Here is an 18,223-nt window from a genome sequence, read left to right as displayed (position 1 = left end):
TCGGCTCGCAGACGCGAAAGTGCCGGGCGAATGTTTAGCTGACACAAGGCGAGCAACTGGCCATAGATTTATTTGACAAACACTTGAGCAGACAGCCCTATATTGCACTCACTTGTACCCCACACAACCCCACCGGAGCCAGGAGGATTGTGCTGGCAGGAGAGAGAGCAGGATTAAACCCAAACACCGCGGTTCACACATGGAGCCATTTGCTTTTGGCCACTGGCCAAGCTGACAGCCACATTTAAATAAGCCACCTGCTGAGCAGGGAGTTTAGAGAGCTAAGTGCTCGGGAGAGCTTTAGCCCAAAAGTATATTGAACTTATTCAATAAGGCGTGAAGTGAAAGGATTTCAGMGACAAGGAGCACTAGAGGCCGTATTACGGTCCCGACCTCTTGTTCTAGGTCAGAGACAGAGGAGGTGGTGGGATCCTCCCTTCCTTGCCTCCACTACCTAAAATACACCAGGCAGAAGCTCCACCCAGAGGACACCATTCCCTGCACATCACAAGGAGTGATCTAAACACAGAGGATGCTCAAATTCCTTTTCATTATCTCTATCAATGCTATCAAACAGGATTTGTTATTGTTGTGGTTTTATTGTTCAGAAGAACTGGACTGCCTGTGTCAGAGGCACAAGTTCTTTCCCAGGATGGCTGTGGGATCCCTCTCTTGCCATGCACTCCCTCAGCTCTAGCCCTTGTCAAGGTCACCTCGTCATCTCCTTCCATTYGGTTCTCACTCCCTTTTTCAATTTTAACAAAGATGTCTGTAAGCACCTGGCGGCTGAAACAGGACTGTGCACTTTCTGCTGCTGATTAGGTGTGAAAAAATAACAACTTCCTGATATTACCAATCCGGTGACAAAAACCTCTCCAAAGAGAGAAGCTGAACAAAGTGACAGCAAGGYGAGCAGTTCTGCCTTTCCAGCCTGTAACAGCAGCAGACTGCTGAAGTGTTGTTTGGCTTTCCCAACCCCAAATTGGTCATGTCAAACCTAACCAAGCTCTAGATGCAAAGAGCCACAGGAGGGAGGCCTGCTCAGCATCMGGCAGGACAGCCCCTCCAGCACTCAGACCCTTTAACCACRTTGCTTTTCCTCTGAGAGGGGCACRCCTGAGGTGTTTGAATTATCTAGCTGGATGCAATCCATATTCACACTCTTTCTTCATTTGCRCTATTGCCGCTCAACTTGCCCCCTTCTCAGTCTTTGTCCAGACCAGTGGAAACTACCAGTTTATTTTTTACTTCTTTACCCTCAAAAATGTCACAGGAATGACTTCTGACTTGGTGGTGACACAGAGGTTGTCAAGTCAAGTTTAGCAGCTGACTCACAGGCCATTACTCACCCCACTGCCATTCCACTTTTAACCTCCCCAGCCTGTGTTTAAAACCCAGCATCACACCCTGTAGCTATGCTGCTAGGAAACACTTTAAGAGCTTCATTTGAATAAAAATATGTTCTTTTCAGTGCAGAAATGCTCCTATTTAGATATAGGAGATGACAAGCAAATTATTTTAGTGGCAGAGGACTGGAACCTTTACCCGTTACAGTGTAWTATGTCATGGCACTGATTTTATGCAATGGGCATTTAAGAGTTAATGATTTGCCAATTAAACAGATGTAGCCAAAAGATCTAAAAAATACTGCAACAGCAGTTGTCACAGAGGGTTCTTCTCCCCAGAGTGGTTCTGCAAGCATTGTGCAGGAGTGATTCGAACATCAGGCCATTTGTTTGTGGTCACACCACAGATCCTGCCCTGACCATGGGAAAGATGTGCCCAACACTATTGTGCTGTTTGCCTTTTGCTCAGCAGGCAAAACTGAGACCAGCAGTGGCTGTTTAACCATGACAAGGGCTGTGGCTGTGTCACCTCACACAGGAGGTCCCAGAGGCTCAGAATTGACCTGTGAATTATTTGTGCAAACAACCTTCCCTGCAGATCAACCTGCACACCCCATGTCTGCCTGTGCCCTCAGCTGCTTCCTGATGCAATCAGAGAAATACACCAAAAACATAAACCTGCAGGACAAATATGACTTTGGAATGTCCGTGCCCCAGATTTCTGGCTCCTATGAAGGAATTTCAGCCTGAGAGAACAGCAGAAATTCAAATTCGAGTTTTGAGTTCAGTATTTCTCCCTCTCCATGCTGAATACACAATGCCCATGCACACACCTGCCCCTCGTACAGGTTTCCTTTTTACTGCAGAGATTTCAATATAAGCTTTGGGTCCAATTTTTCTCCATCTCCACCCTGAATACCAATCCCTCACACTTACACACACACCTGCCCCTTGTACAGAAGGGAGGAGGGGGTTGTTTGTTGGGTTTTTTTTTGCTATCCTTTCTGGGGAAGGATGATCAATCGCCTCTGTCTCTTGCTAGCCATGTCCCTATTACAGAAGATCCTGCTCCAATAAATGATTAGTATGTGCAGAATGCATTAAAATGAATTATAATAGCAATCTGATCCCCAGTGCCTTGGCAGAACCTTTCCATCACAGGTGACAGCTGGTTCCCTTGGGCTTAGCTCAGGAGAGACAGTGCCAGACCTCAAAACTCAATCCAATAACTTGGGATGAGCCTCACCAACTCCACTGGAGTGTGCAGTTCTCCCATTGTCTCCAAACTAGGAGAGAGATACCTCAAAGGCTATTCAACAAGCTTCTGTACACAACCTCATCTCAAATATATGTGAAGGGGTTTTTTTTTTCTCATATATTATGTGATTACAGCCTCTATCTGCCGATGGTGCTGTGTTTTATTACAGGCCACCAAAAATAATTAGTTGGTGACCCAGAAAACTGATATATAAAATCCTTTTAATCACCAATATGGCTTTCAATTATATAGTGTAAACTTATTAACCTTTTTACTGCTGAGATTTGATTTATGGAATTCCAGCTGCATTAACTTTGCAGGGGGAGATAGAAAGTGTCTGGTACGATGTGTTGGGATTAACAACTGATGGCTGTGCCATCACAGAGCCTCACAGAGCACTGCCAGCATCCTGAGTCCCCAGGGACTCATTTCTATATGAGCTGTGTGCAAAGTTTGGTCTGTGGAGTGAGACTGTGTAACTCCTGTCACTGCATATACAGAGCAGAACATGCAGGACAGTCATGGCTTTCAGCAGGAGCAGGGGCTGTGCCAGCACTGGCTGCATTAATAAACAACAAGGGCAAAGATAGGGGTGTGTTTGTAACTCTCCTCATCCCATGGTGAGAAAATGCTTCCTTTCATTCCCACTGGACAGGCATTTCCCCTTTTTCAGTTATAAGAGAACTCCAGAAAATTCCCAGAAACTTTTGTATTGGTACGAGAGGGTTTGTTCCCTCTTTCACAGTACAGAAAGAATATTCAACGCTTTGTATAAGATTTTAGGCATTCCTGGTCATCTTCCCTAGGCTGTGTTCTACAGATAACTCAGAGACCAGCAGCAGAGACAAACAGGCCACAATGAARCCCTGGCAATTAAAAAGCCAAAATACGAACCTGAGCAACAGAACGCATCAAAATCCAATAAAGCAAACATCTAAAAGGTAAATGCTACCACACCACATAGATTGGAGGATAGAAGGAGCTGTATTTCTACCCTACACATGTCAWTTCTTTCAAGCTTCAAGAACAAACTGAGAAATAAAGAATCTTGCCCTACCTGGACATGCAGCAGGTTTGTCCCAAGGCCAGCTCTGCCATCCCTTTCTCCACCAGCTGAGATTTCCAGTGCAGCTCCTGTGCTCCAGCTCCTCCTGGTGCTAACAAGGCCCATCACAAAGACAGGGAGATTTTGAAGCGTGTTCTGTGAAACAAGGAGAATAATAAAAAAAAATCAATGGCACTACATAATTCAGTCGGTGCCTTTCTTTGCTCACAAATCTTCATTTGATCAGCTGGGGAAATTATGAACCATCTGAAAGTAATACAGTAAGGCTGGTCAAAGACAATTGTAACATAAAGACTAATAGAGATGGCGGTGTGAATCTGGCRTATTCCGTTCTGCTGAAGCCCATTTATAATTTTTAATAAAAACAGAAACGCTTTACAATAAGTGGACATCATTTAATGCTCAATTACTATGAAATTCCTTTGGAAATATATATTAAGCACAGCAGCTCTGTTCTTATACCAGGAGGGTTCCTTGAGATTGATGTTATCACAGGGAATACGAGGGGAATGTCAAGTCCAACACCAGGGCATTCAATATCCGTGCCCTCTGGGTCATGTATTTTTTCCTCCCCCWCCCTGACATTTGAGATGAGTCCTTATCTATGTGGAGAGGAACAATATAAATTATATACTTTCTGCATTTAAAAAAAAAAAAAAAAGGAATTTGTAACACAGGCTGGCAAGGCCTTTAGCAATGACTCACTGAGACATTTTTGAATAACAAAACAAAAGGTACAGCTCCTAAACAGGCAATTTTCTCTTGAAGGCCAAGAGGTCTCTAAACCCTCATGTTTATAAAAAAAAAAAAAATAAAACATTATTTCAGATAAAGCACAAAACCTTTACAGCATAACYAACTTGAACTTACGCAAGTATTCTCTTAGCAAGAAAAATACCATAAATACTCATCCTCTACTTGCAGAAGCTCCCACAGTGCAGGATCCTCAGCTCTGCCTTACTCTGAGAGCTCACCACGTTGATTTGGGCCCTTAAATAGGCTCAGCACAGGTGGGATGAGTTACCCATCAAGCAAAGGCATCTCCCTAATGCCCTGCAGCTGCCTGAATCTGGCTTTCAGCCCCACACGTTGCTGTTGTGACACACCACTGCTCTGTTCTGGCAGATTGGGGGAAAGCTTCTTTGTCTCACAAGGTTTTTTGGGGACAAACAAGGGGATGTGAACAAGGAAGCAGAAATTGTCCCCTAGCAGGGTATGGCTGGAGCTCAYTGACCAAGTCTGAAACCAGTGGCTCCCACATTTTGTTTAGCTACAACCTCTCCGAGCAGCAGAGACACCAAAAATGGCCAGAGCTGTTCTGGGAAATGCAGTTTGGGGAGCTGAATCCGAGGTGATCCTTTCTCCCTGGAGGTGCCCAAAGCCAGGGCTCTCACATGGCTGCAATCCCTGCACACAAAATCCATCACTGAGGGGGAGTTCAGTGGCTCCTCTGCCCTGTTGGCTTTTCAGTGAGGACTGACAAGGTAAAACCAAGTTTGAGGGATGCCAGGTACCAGACACAGGTCAGCAGAGTCTTCAGTTTGCAGCACTGTGAGGATCCAAAAACAAAGTTAAAGGAGTGCTGCTCCTCCTGGACAATAAATGCTATCAGTAGCTCCTTAAKCAGCTAAGGAAAAGAAACACCAGCAGGAGGAAAGGGGGCATCCTAAAGGCTCTGCAACAACTGTCACCATTCCACTCAATCTTGAATAATACTTTGCATTTTCTTCTGGAACACAATTTATCCCAGACCCCTGAGCAGCTTAGACACCTGGCATAATAGCCCATTAATTACTTCAGCATGGGAAATATATTTTAATATCTTTGATGCTCATTGCTAAACACTCCACGCATTCCCAAACACACATCAATGGCTTGTTCTTCCTCCTTTTAGAAGTCAACAGCTTTATTTGACAGTTTTACTTTAATCAACACCTTCCTGAACCCTGTGTGGCATGTGATAATGTTATACCCTCATGCAGGGTCACCAGTTCATTCAGGAACTCAGGGCAAAGTATTTATATTTTGCTGCACTCGTGTTCTCCTCCTGTTAAAGGTGATTACAACATCAAGTTTTGTCCAGCACCTCAATCTCTGAAGATGAAAGGTGGCACGAGGTACAATGGAAGCAGRTCAGCGTTTTCAATAAGCATCCATCTGTAAATAAGTCCCTTAAAATATTGCAGCAGTGTGAGAGGAAGCTGCACCCTAATTGGGTAGAGTGAAAAAGCCACAGGGCTTACAAATATAACGTGTAGGTGATCTGTCTTGCCAAAAAAGAGGAGGTTCGTTATGTGAAGGACACATTATCCTTTTCCCTTCCTATGATTCAGCATGGTAAGTAGTCATTCCTAATTGGCTTACAGCTTAGTATGAAATATTAGGATGCCACACAATGTGATGACACAGCTGGATTCCTAAGGGAAGCTGAAGAGTGATCTGAGAACAGAAGAGGGACAAGAGCAGATGCGAGCCAGAAAAAAAAAAAAAAAAAAAAAAAAAAAAAAAAAAAAAAAAAAAAAAAAAAAAAAATAGAAAAAGAAAAATAGTTGTAGCTTACAGAGTAGCATGTCATTCTTTATCCTCACGCTCCTGTGTGCAGCATGCTGCGTGCAGCACGCCGCTTTCCTGGTGCACAGGCAAGAGACCTGTCATCTCACAGCTCCTAAATAAAACGTGGGGGGAAAAAAAATGTCATTGCTGCCACTGTTGGAACAGGAAGAGCCGAGCAGGCTGAATAAATCCGGGCGATAGCTGCCTCGTCATGAAAAACACACGGCACAAATTTCACCTCTYGGCGCGTCAGATGATGATTTCCTCAAATTTATTCTCGGCTGGAAAGGATTTGCCAAATTACCAAGTCAAACAGGCCGTGGGTCGCTCCCACAAGTCGGGTATTTGGTGTCAAGGCACCCAGGTCCGTGCTGGGAGCTGGTTTGGCCATGATTCAGGGAATTAATTAAACAGCTGCCTACCTGGAGTCAATAGGACTATTCACATGCACTTAAGTGTTGCTGACGCCAGGCCGAGGGGAATACACTTCTCAGGGGGAGGTTTTTTGCTGCAAATACTAGTGCTAATTCAAAATTCACTTTCTGCAAAGTCCTTCCCCTGCAGTCAGCTGAAATTAGCTATATCCACCCCAGTGCTTGCCAGGAAACTTGATAGAATATCACCCAAAGTGAACATAAAGGAGAAATAAACACGGCAGAAATTAATAACAGGAGTTCAGGCTGGTAGGTTGCAGAAGATGTGTTATAAATTTCATCCAGCTGTAATGCAAATTCTGCCAAATGATTGGGAACATCTCCCTTTTTATATCACTGTTTCACTACRTATTAATAGCAACCGGTTACTGATGCAGTACTAAAATATTAATGATATGGTCATAAACCTGAATCAGAGCCTAACTTGGCAGAACAACGCAGGGCATCTTCTCAATCACGTGTGAACWAAACCAGTTTTCAGAAACCATTTTGTAACTGCAAAACCATGTGAGCAGAAGTAATTGCAGGGCTATTTTAGGCACAAAAAAAAAAAAAAATTGTTAGTCTTCCCTGGAAAATCAACAGCCCCGTTGAGGTGTACGGTATGGGCGCCCAGATCTTTCTGCAAGGCTGAGAATCTCAAACCAGGCAGAAACAAAGTTCATGCGATTAATTAGTGAGATTTCATCTGTGATTTCATCTGCAGCTGATATGACTGACTTTCATCTGTGCATTAGAGACAATAGCCTCCAGCCCCTGGGGATGAATTGTTTCAGCAGGATTTAGCCCTTTGTTCTGGACTGARATGGAATATCCAAAGCAAAACCTAGAATTTTTACATCTGCCTGATATAAGAGCAGGTGAATTTATCAACTCTGCATTGCATCATCCCTGACCACAACAGAAATTTSGGGATGGTAAAAGGACTTTAAAGTTCAGAAGTTTCCCTTGTACCTTTTATATTTTCCARTCTGGTTTTTAAGTCTTGGAAACCTACTCAGATACTCAGGTACCCTTCTCAGGAGAACCAGGAGCTAAACAAGGCAGCCTTTGGGATTCTTGGTTGGATCTATAAAGGAGAAGCAAGTCTTGAAGTCACTTCTCACTTTGGCTAAGCTCTCTCAGGACTGGGCTGGTCCATTTTATTATTCACATTTTTCCCTTTCTATGCAGATGGTGTGGCTCCTTTCACACACCTTCAATTGAAGATACAAATTAAGGCAAGGACAGACACAGAGGCATTTTGGATTCTGTACAATTCCCAACAGCAGCTAGCACCCCAGGAAGAGCTGGAATACTAAAAGAATATTTTATTTTTACATTTCCAAAGGACACAGGAAATGGCTCGTTCCTCCTTCACCCCATCAGGATTCCAAAGAGGCTCTGGCAAAACTCATCCATTGGCAATGTCAATACTAAACCAAGGTCTTTGCTTTAAAGGTCTTTCACTGCTCCTCCTCTAACTCATCAGTGCACAAATAAGCTGACTTTGGTCTTGAGTGAGTTTTCAGTTTAGAAATGCAGAGAATGGCATGAAATTAATTATTAAGAAGAGTCTTTTTTCTGGTTTTCAACGACAGTTAACTAAATGAGGACCCAAACCCCACTGAGATATCACTTAACAGTGTCAGCACCTGGGAGGCAGGGCTGATCACTGCCACAATGGCTTTTTTATTTGCTGCCCAGAGTCACTGCAGTCACTTACAGCAATGATAATCTTTCTTCATTATAGCTGCAAGCAGATGCCATCGAGGTGTGACTGACAATCATCCCTCCAGAGCCAATGATCATGGGGTGTCCCCTCTTCACATCCACCGGCTCCTTCTTTATTAATAAACTCGAAATTTTAGTGTTGCTTCTGCTCAGGTGGAAGATCACATTTGTTTGATAGACACCTGTCGTTAGGAAAGTTGCTCCTGCAACTGGAGCAGCAAATAATACARTCTGGCTGTAAACCAAGGTGCCAAAACAAAGACTTTTTTGGGTCTACAAGTTACCAGATAGGGAGGAAAATTGCTTGTGTTTTCAAGCTTCTTCGAGCAAGAGACTGCAAATCTCCCACATCTAAAGTCTACTCTAAAATCCAAAAAAAAAAAAAAAATCTCTTGGAAGAAGACAAGTCAAACATAACTCGTTCCTTTATTCTTTTTCTCTCTTACCATGCTTTACAGATAATTGTTTCATCTTCTTCTTCTGTTTCCAAGAAAGACCTTTCTAAATCCTCAGGCAATATTCAGAGCAGGCAGATTTTTCTTTGAGTGTTCAAGGCTGATCTGATCAATTAAAAAAAAAAAAAAAAAATAAATCCTCAGGCAATATTCAGAGCAGGCAGATTTTTCTTTGAGTGTTCAAGGCTGATCTGATCAATTAAAAAAAAAAAAAAAAGGAAGGTTACAGTACATTTTAAACCAAATACCCCATAGTATAAAATCTCTGGGGTCATTCTAAAGAAAAATATATTTTGTTAGCAAGTAAATGCAAAGAAATGATAAAGGGATTAGGTACAACCCCTTTTCTCGTGTGTCCTCTGGGATTTTCTGCATTGTTCTCTCTGTTTAAAGGGTTTAAAATACAAGGGTAAGGCTGCTGAAGTCCTGGACATGTGAGTTCTGTTCTCTGGCTGGAAATGAAGTGCCACAAATCACACACAAATCTTCCTGGCTGTTTTGTTCCCCCACGTTTTTGCCCTTTTTCACCCATAAAAGCTAAGAATCATCTCCAGCCCCGGAGTCTCCCTGCATGTGATGCACAACAGGGCCCCACAATCTTATCTGAGGCTCTCTTCAGCACTGGAACTCCTCATAGGGTTTAGTCTCTCCTTGCAACAGCAAATTTCCACTGAAGTACAGCTGCTTCCTCAAGGTTCCTTAAGGCCTCAGGAATCWGACCTGGCATAACACGAAATTTGCTTCCCCCTTTACAAACTGGCTGAATAAACTCATCTTCCCTACAGTGGAACACACTTCATTCCCCTGTTTTCCATTCTCCTCTCCCTCTTGTTGATTCCAAGAGGAGACCACACAGACCAACCATAAGGGCCAATCTGCTTTCTAATTTTCCCAGCAGCTTTGCAATAACATTCCCTTTGTCACCTGAACTCAGTATCCAATTTGCAGCCTCGGTGGGAATGGCTTCTGGAATTATCTCCCCTGGACAAGACCCCAAAGCAATTTAAAGGCAAGTAAACAGAATGCAGAAATACCCCTGGATGGGTTAAGTCAACTTTTTGAATCCTAACCCTGTTACTTCAGTAGTTATGCATTCCTCCTTCCTTTCTTCCCTTCTGGCTCATGTTTCCCTATCTAGAACTCAGTTCACATCGCCACAGCAATCAAATTTATTCTGTAAAGTTACAAGGCCTGCATGAACCTCCAGAGCTTGGCAAGCTGTATTGTAACACCAAAATACGCTCTTGACAAGCACTGACCCCAAAAGCTGATGTGATCAAACACATCCCCCCYATGGTAGAAAGAGTAAGGCTGTAATCAGTTTTACCATTTTAAGGAAAATAAATCCTAATCCTTTGCTGTTCTGTGGTATTCCTCTAATTGCTGTTTCCTTACACATTCAAACATCCACAATTTGGTTCTGTTGTTTGAACGTCACTTGGAATCAAATCAGCGTTGCAGATACAACGTCTTTGAACCTTTTAGTCCAGCTGTGAACTTTGGGCTTAATCCTTTAGGGYGCCCCTGTCTAGCGAGCTTTAATGTATATTAAATTTTCTAAAAGGAGAGCGAAAGTGGTCAAAGCGAGATAGTGCAAGGTTCTGTGTTTCATAAATTAATAAGCATCACCAACTGCATTGCTTGACCCTTTAAACTCTGTGAAATTAATATAAGTAGACAACCAAAGTGCACTTGGCCCCTGAAGAGCCTTGGAAGTTCACTTAAGCAATCCAAGTTTCCTTAAAGTTTTATAAGCCAGCTTTTAAAGCAAGTCCTTTGTACTTATTACTGGTGACAGTGAGCATTACAACAGCCAATGAACCTTTGCTGACTTCCGACCCCAATATGGTAGAGCACGGTTATCAAGGGAAATATCAGAATCAAAGCTGGGATATTACATCGAGGTCCTGACTCCTGCAAGAGCCCCCCACAGACTCCTCAGAGCATGTCAGGGAAATAAACAGCTAATATTCCCCGACATCTACTTATGATGTATGGATATTACTGTTTGCCTAAGCGCTTTTGGCATAGGAACACCCACCCCCCTCCTCCCAAATAAAAAAACTGAGCCTCTTACGAAGGAAGCCGTGGCACTCCCAGCTCCCTTGCAAGAAGACAAAATTTTAAGATCTTTTATTTAACCCGGAAAAACCCCCTCCACTTGGTGGTGGTGAGTCAAGCAACACTAAGTGTTCATCTTAAGCGATTAATGGATTTAAATTATTAATTGGCACTAGGTAGGCATGGTGAGGAATGCCCAGCCTTCCCTGAGCCCTCCACACTGGAACAGAGGACTCTGTGTATCCACACCTACTGCCTTCTGGCATCAATCCTGCAGTCACTTGTAATACTCGAGTTAGCATCCTGTAGAAATAAGAAACCTCAGCACTGCCAGCTGATTATATTTTTCATAATGTAAAAGGTTCTTGATGAATTATTCAGGGGCTTTTCCCACTGTTTAACGGGAAAACAAGGAAAAAAAAAAAAGAAGAAGAAGAAGAAAAGAGAGACAGAACTTCTAAGGCAGCCAGGTTTCTGGGGATAAATGGGCTGACAGGTAGTGGTGCCAAATATTAGTAATCATTACTGAACCGTAAGCCAAATTAATGATGATGTTTAAGCTAAGCTTTTCAAAATGGCAAGCAGAAATTCAAAAGCAGGCAGTTTTTTCAAGGAGATGAGAAATCACAAGATTATCTGCTGAAGRGCATCAAACTCTGTCGCGTGTGCCCCCCACCAGCAGCGAAGGCAGAGAGGGCACGTGTTATCTGCTCCCTCCACCTGTTAACAACATTTGGGTGAAGCTTTTGCAGACATTTAATGACATTGGTTTCCATTTGCTCATCTCATTTTTCTGCCTGGATCCGGACATGGACAGGGACAGCAACATCACAGCATGGAGAGAATAAATACACCAACACAGAGACACATTTTCCATACACACCACACATGATTGTGCATAAGAAATAAARCCCAAAAAGCAGAACTCAAGCATTAGGAAATAATTGATGGCATTTCCTAGCAGAAACACAGATAAACAAGGGACAGATGGAAAAATGAGGTACTTTGAGGAATATGGCTCACAAATTCTGAGGTAGTTGTCTGCTCTGAGAACAGGGAAGTTCATTCAGCAACTCCCTTGTTATCAAATSTAAATTGGATCATAAATGAACCTTTAAATACTTTGGGTCTATTCTGACACACGTTGCTCCAATTCAGATTTTTTTTGTGAGCGTAACCAAGCAACAATTGTTGAAGATGGAATCACATAATTTTAATGTATGTATATATATATATATATATGTATGCATGTATATCTCCATGACCATCTACAGTAGTGTTGTTTAATTGCACAAACCAATACTGGAGGAAATCAAAGTATGTTCAATCCCATGCACTGACTTTAGGACATAGGCCTAAAGGACCACCCCAGTGCAGCACGAGGAAACAAAAGCAAAATTGCTGACATGAGAAAAAACAATTTCTACATTTCAGACTCCTTGATTTGGAAGCCAGACCCTCGTCCCTGCTGGCTTTTCCTCAGAGYTAATCCATCTTCCTGCTCCTGAGTGGATCCCCAGCTGGTGCCAGGAGATGTCCACAAGGAACTGAACGTTTTTAAGGGATGGGACAAAACAGGTGTGTGTTTCCTCCCAAGAAAGGAAAGCCAATTTTGCAAATCCCAAACTTTTAGCCTCAGAAGAAGGCTCTGGTARATGCTCATTCAGCACTGGAAGAGCAGGCTGTGCCTAAGAAAGACTCTAACTCTCTGAGAAAACTCTGTGTAACATTATCTTGAGCGGAAGCAAGACAAATGTCTCTCAAACATGAAAGTTGTTTTCCTTACTTGGAACAGTTCGGTATTGGACAACCTATAGGAGCTTGCAGATGAGATATTAATTGGTTTTCCACCTTTCCTCGGGGGATTTCCAGGCTTTCTGATGAATGAGCTCTGTCTTCCCTGCTCCCRTATTCAGTCAGGCCTGTGACACATCTTTGTTTTTTGGTTCCTGGGATCAGAAAAGTTTGCTGAGTCTGGGGGAGTCTCAGAACTGCCATCCAAGTCACTAAAGTCTTCTGCAGACCACTTTTGATTAGCCAGCTGGAAAAGAAAAGTGCCTTTTATCAAATCCCCTGGGGCTAGCTCATATTGAAAATAACTTGCTCTTAACACTTTTAGAGGCAGGATTTCAAATGATGAATGAAGAAGAATATTCTCTGCCACAGGGTTCTCTTTGTTTTTCAAGTCCTTAGAGGGAGTTTGTGATCTTTGGAACTCTGGGACTGAGAGCTCTGTCGTTTCCCACTGAACTTGCCACCATTTCCTCCTGCAGAAGGTTGGCTACGTCTTGCAAAAGAAAAGAACAGGATGGTTTGTTATCCTGGAAGTTCGTGGTCACAGCATTTCCACAACTCAGGCAATCATTTTGGGGCAAAGATCGACTTTTTTTCCTTTCTTCAAACACTGCAATCCTGTCTGTCCATGAACATTTCTGCCATAAAAATGGCTTTTACAATAATGGGAAATAGCCAGAGTATGTCTAACTTCACAGATTGTTTTAAATTTCTGATATCTTTGCTTTTTKAAATACTTGTGGGCATTACTTTTTTGAGGTGTATTTTCTTCTTTCAGTTTAACAAATTTTCAAAAGCTCTTAGTTATTTCTCAGGAAATTAGGCTCTGAAATGTAATTAAAATTCTATAAGTTTCTAGGCTGATCATCTTAAATAAAAAAAAAAATAAAATGGAAATATGAAAACAGGTTTTGCTCAAGCGTATAAAATTTTTCAGTGGTTAAAAAAAAAAGCCAGACTGTTATTAACAGCTTCAAAGTTTTCCAAATTTTGAGCAGAATCCAGYACAACTTTTACAAAACAAGAAACCCTTTTCTGACAATTTTATCAGCAAAGTTTAGAAAAGGAAAATCTGACAGACAATGCATCGGAAAGATGCTCTAGTGAGACTGACAATTAAAACCACAAATACCGTMATTGGCTCAGAAAATTCCATTTCCACAGTGAGTGAATATTAATTTCAAAGACAAAACTTGGTAACTACAAACAGCATAAAATGAAYCCCAGAATATCCTGAGCTGGAAGGGACCCAYGAGAATCATYGAGTCCAACTCCTGGCCTTGCACAGGACACCCCAAGGTTGTTGTACACGACATTGTACAAACAAGTCCCAGACTCCCTAACTTGAGGGTGCAAGCAYGAATTTCTTGGTTAGATTTAGCTCAGTCCCTCTGTGCAGAACTTCCTTGGGACACAGAACTTCCTTTGGTCCTTCCAACACACTGGACACTGAGACCATGGGTGTTTTAGGGTTAATAGGTCACCTGGWACTGGCTCTGAGGTCAAAGTTCCCTGAAAGGGAGAAGATTTAGATTCCTTCAAACTGAAAGATGGTGACTTTTAATTAGATATTAGGAAACAATTCTGCCCTGAGAGGGTGGTGAGGCCCTGGCACAGGGTGCCCAGAGAAGCTGTGGTTGTCCCTGGATCCCTGGCAGTGTCCAAAGCCAGGYTGGACWGGGTTTGGAGCACCCTGGGGCAGTGGAAGGTGTCCCTGYCCATGGAAGGGGGTGGAATGAGATGATCTGTAAGGTCTGCTACAACTCAAACCATTCTTGTGATCTGTAGCCTCCTCCTTGCAGCCAGAGGAAGCTTCTCCTCCTGCCAATGAAGGTGTTCTTCACTTCCAGCCTCCTGCCTCAGAAGGGGCAAAAGGAGAAATCCCAACCCTCTGTGACCTTAATGAGCTGCAGTGGACACCTTCCACTAATTAACCAAAAATGTGATTGCTTTGGTTTGGGTGTGCATCTGCCTGAGGAACGAGAGCGACTTCAGCTTCCCTGGGCGGGGGTGGAAATGTCCTTGGGGTAACCTGGGTGATTCTTTTCAAGCAGGGAATGAAAAAATTGCAATTAAACCTTAACATGTCCCTAATATGGACACTGTAAACACCCAGGGAAAATCAGAGGGGCTGAAACTTCAGCCACTAGAAGAAGGTCCTGGTATCACCTACAAACTCTGCCAAATAACATCTTATTAACCCAATTCTGCCCAGGCAGGCATTCACCTCACCATTCCATCTGAGCTACTGACACTGCAGCAAATTCAAATCCAGGCTTAGCCCCCAAAAGAAACCCCTCCCACACAGAGCAAACACATGCTACATACCCCACAAAGGAAGGAGACTTTTCCACAGCTCCAGAAATATTCATTTGACAGTTTTTCCTTTCTTGGCTACAGGTCTAGTAATTGATCTGCTCTATTATTTCTCCCTATTCTTTCTCGCTTACATTTAAATATGTCCTTCATACTTCTGGAGGTTTTTTTTTCCCCCAGCCTGTATCTCCACTGTTACATTATTTTTTATCTCTATCCTCTATTCTTCAAGTGTGAAAAGGGTGCTCTGTTCTCTAATATTCATTTTTCTTTTTTTATTCTCCAAGTACTTTCTTTCCCATCTGTAACAGCCCCTAATATGCACCTCCATTCGATTTTACTTACCCAGCTTGAAACCCTCTCATTCTAATTACCTTTTCAGTTTTCTTCTATTTCTCCCTTGAGATGTCTCAATTAGTGTACTTTTTCTTACTGGCTGTCACCTCTGAGCTACAAGGTGGGTCTAACTCCAACTTAAACCATGCAGAAAATAAATGAGGAGCTGTTCTTGGCGGCCCTGCTGAAGGTGGTGTTACTTTACAAACTAGTGCACCTTTAATAGATGATAAATGGGCAGAAAAGTGGCCTTGTTAATGCAGCAGCCCTTGATTTGGTTGCCATGCCGTGTCCTTTCATTATTCAAAGATACAGGAAAGGCAACCTATGCTAAGTCCTGGGTGATGTAATTCCACACAAAGAGAGTGAGTAGGGGCTAATTAACATAGCTCTGGTCAAAGCCTGAAATTAACTCTTGTCTTTAAAGACCAAAGCTAAAAATGTCATTTGTCTTGCCCATAATTATGTTTAGAGGTAATTATGGTAGCAGAATAACAGCAAGCAAAATGAGCCTAGGAGTGGGCTTTTCTGCCCTTTCTATCGCTAGCAGGACTCTGAATTCTATTTCTGTCAAAGAGAACTGGATAAAAATGCAGGTGACATCCACAGTACATTTCTTTGATTAAAATTGGCACCGTTATATTGAAGTTCACACAGAGCTTTCAGAACCCGAGGAGTAAATTCTCTCTCCACATGCTCCCACACAATGGAGGAACGAGCACCCTCCCCACGGCCACCGCCGAGGGGAGATGAGAGCCTGATTAAAGAGCCAGGCTTGGACCCCAAAATCACAGCCACAGCTTCATGTCCCAGGTCCCTTCAAATGACCCAGGGTATCTACAGGGCACAGAGTTCTCTCCAAATTAAAGCATTTACTTTCCTGGGGTAATTAATTTATCGTTCAGGTCTGACCGCGTCATCATTTGCCCAGAGCCAGGATAACTCTCTCTGTGTTCTGCAGAACAGATATGTACCCCATGTTTGAATCCACTTATTTAAATTAGATATCTATGTTTAAAAAGATGTTATTGTTGTTATTATTGCTGCCATTATTAAAATCCCAGTGGCATATGCTGCTGTCACCATTCAGGTGTCCTGAGATCCATCTACCTGCAGCGCCTGCTTCACCACCATCCCTGAAATTTATGGGCACATCAGCCATTAGTGACTTGGAGGATTTATTTGTGAGGCATGCAGTGCTAATTTAAAGATTTCAAACTGAACTTTAGATTTCCACTGCGCTGGGGCTGAGGGTGATAAAAAAWGCACATACACTGGGCATTACTGCATGGTCTGTGGCAGATGCCAAGGTCTGTCGCACAACAGGAAGCAGAGCACATTCACTCAGTCCAAATTCTTTTTTTTTTCTGAAATTATTACACTTTACAGTGTAAATTCAGTGAATTCACCCAAGGGCCCAAAATATCATTTTTGGCACAAGTGCAAACTAAGTTATACCCATGATTTCACAGAGATGACGACACTGCATAAAACATGTTACAGCAACTTTTACRAAGTTCTGAAGGAGAAAAGATCACCTCTGCAGACTTTTCTAATGGTTCTAATGGAACACCTCTGACATTTTTACTGGTATCCTTCATGGCAAGAAGGGAATGGGGAAAAATTCTTCTGAGGTGATCAACCCTAGGGGTTCCAAAGGGGTTCTTCCAGCATGCCCCAGAAATCTTAGTCAGTCTTAAAAGATCAGGTCCACTGGAGCACTAAATTTTAAGCACCAATTTAAGGACGAGGTACAAGAGTTCTGCTTTAAAAAAAAAAAATCCCTAAACTAGAGCACCCTTTTTTAAAGCCTCACTGTGCTATCCAAGCTGAATTTCAAAAGACCTGCACAGCCCTTGAGCTGTCTCTTTTCAGAGCTCCACAAAACTTCCAGAAAGTTGGGCCCCTGTCCCCTAAAGTTTATGGTTTTTTTCCCCAGCTACATCAGTTACCCAGTAAAATGTGTCCCTTCTCCCCACAGACATTGCYTCACATCCTTTTTTAGACCTTCACAGCTATTGCATTACTATCACTGCTTTTACAAGTGCCAAAAGTACCTTTATGATGACATCTGCCAGTATCACCTGACAGACACAAGCACCGAAGCCCATCTGGAAAAGCTGCCTCTCCCCATAATAATTTTGCATACTTCATGAGATTTTCTTGCAAAATTTTTTAATGATTTGTTTAAACACAAAAAAAAAGCCTTTAGAGTTGCATGTTACACTGACATCTGCCACATTCAAACTTTCTTTGGGGTCCTGTTAACCGAGTTTCATCCCTAACTAGGTGGGCTTCTAAGAGATGCAAACCTTGCAAAGTTGCCTTTTACGGGACCTTCCCTGAGATTATTCTCTCAGCTCCTAAGAGCATAGACATTTTTCTGCAGCACACCCAGGCTGGCTGGTCCTCCCAGTGGAAGTGCAAAGAACACAGAGTGCAAACCAGAAAACCAGATTGTGRCTGAAGTGACCCCACAGACAGCAAACTAAACTAAACCACCCTCAGCCTCTCCCTGGCACAGYACAGAACCAGCAGAACCCCAAGGTTTGGTGTGGCTGGACCCACCAGCCACAAAGAAACATCTTCTACAACCCCACCACRCTGGGGAGATCAAACTGGAAAAGATCTTTAGCCATGGAACAAAACTGTTTCACTGCAAATCGTGAGTTTGCACAGGAATGACCCATCTTCTCCTCCTCTWTGGGAAGATCATCAGATGCTCTGATGTTTGCCCAGCCCTTGGCACAGCACCTTTTCCTGTCAGATCTGTCAGGTCTGTGCCAGCCAGACCCTTCCACCAGCAGTGCATCCACAGTTCCCAAACTGTATCCAGCCATTCCAAGGTGACCTGCTGCCCCAAAAGGGCTCACGTCTTTTCATTCACATAT

General features: G+C 42.9%; 2 long non-coding RNA genes across 2 annotated transcripts in view; both read right to left on the bottom strand.

Moving 5' to 3' along the window:
• LOC130581734 (uncharacterized) overlaps positions 1 to 4,627 on the bottom strand; it is a 127,338-nt gene extending 122,711 nt beyond the window's left edge. The window contains exons 1-2 of the long non-coding RNA XR_008966258.1: positions 4,569 to 4,627; positions 3,662 to 3,805 (exon numbers count right to left, since the gene is read on the bottom strand). This is a non-coding gene — a long non-coding RNA (uncharacterized LOC130581734). The remainder of the gene's footprint in view (positions 1 to 3,661; positions 3,806 to 4,568) is intronic.
• Positions 4,628 to 8,958: 4,331 nt separating this feature from the next.
• Positions 8,959 to 15,464, bottom strand: LOC130581730 (uncharacterized). Its single transcript, XR_008966256.1, has 3 exons — positions 15,371 to 15,464; positions 12,673 to 12,927; positions 8,959 to 9,016 (listed from the first exon to the last, which is right to left on the bottom strand). It is a non-coding gene; the product is annotated as an uncharacterized LOC130581730 (long non-coding RNA).
• Between the last annotated feature and the right edge of the window lie 2,759 nt (positions 15,465 to 18,223).

This window comes from Malurus melanocephalus, unplaced genomic scaffold, assembly GCF_030028575.1.
Source record: "Malurus melanocephalus ecotype Western Australia unplaced genomic scaffold, MMel_1.1 scaffold_431, whole genome shotgun sequence".
Classification (NCBI taxonomy): domain Eukaryota; kingdom Metazoa; phylum Chordata; class Aves; order Passeriformes; family Maluridae; genus Malurus; species Malurus melanocephalus.
Note: the sequence above shows the minus strand (reverse complement) of the source record. Positions and strands in the feature narration are given on the sequence as shown.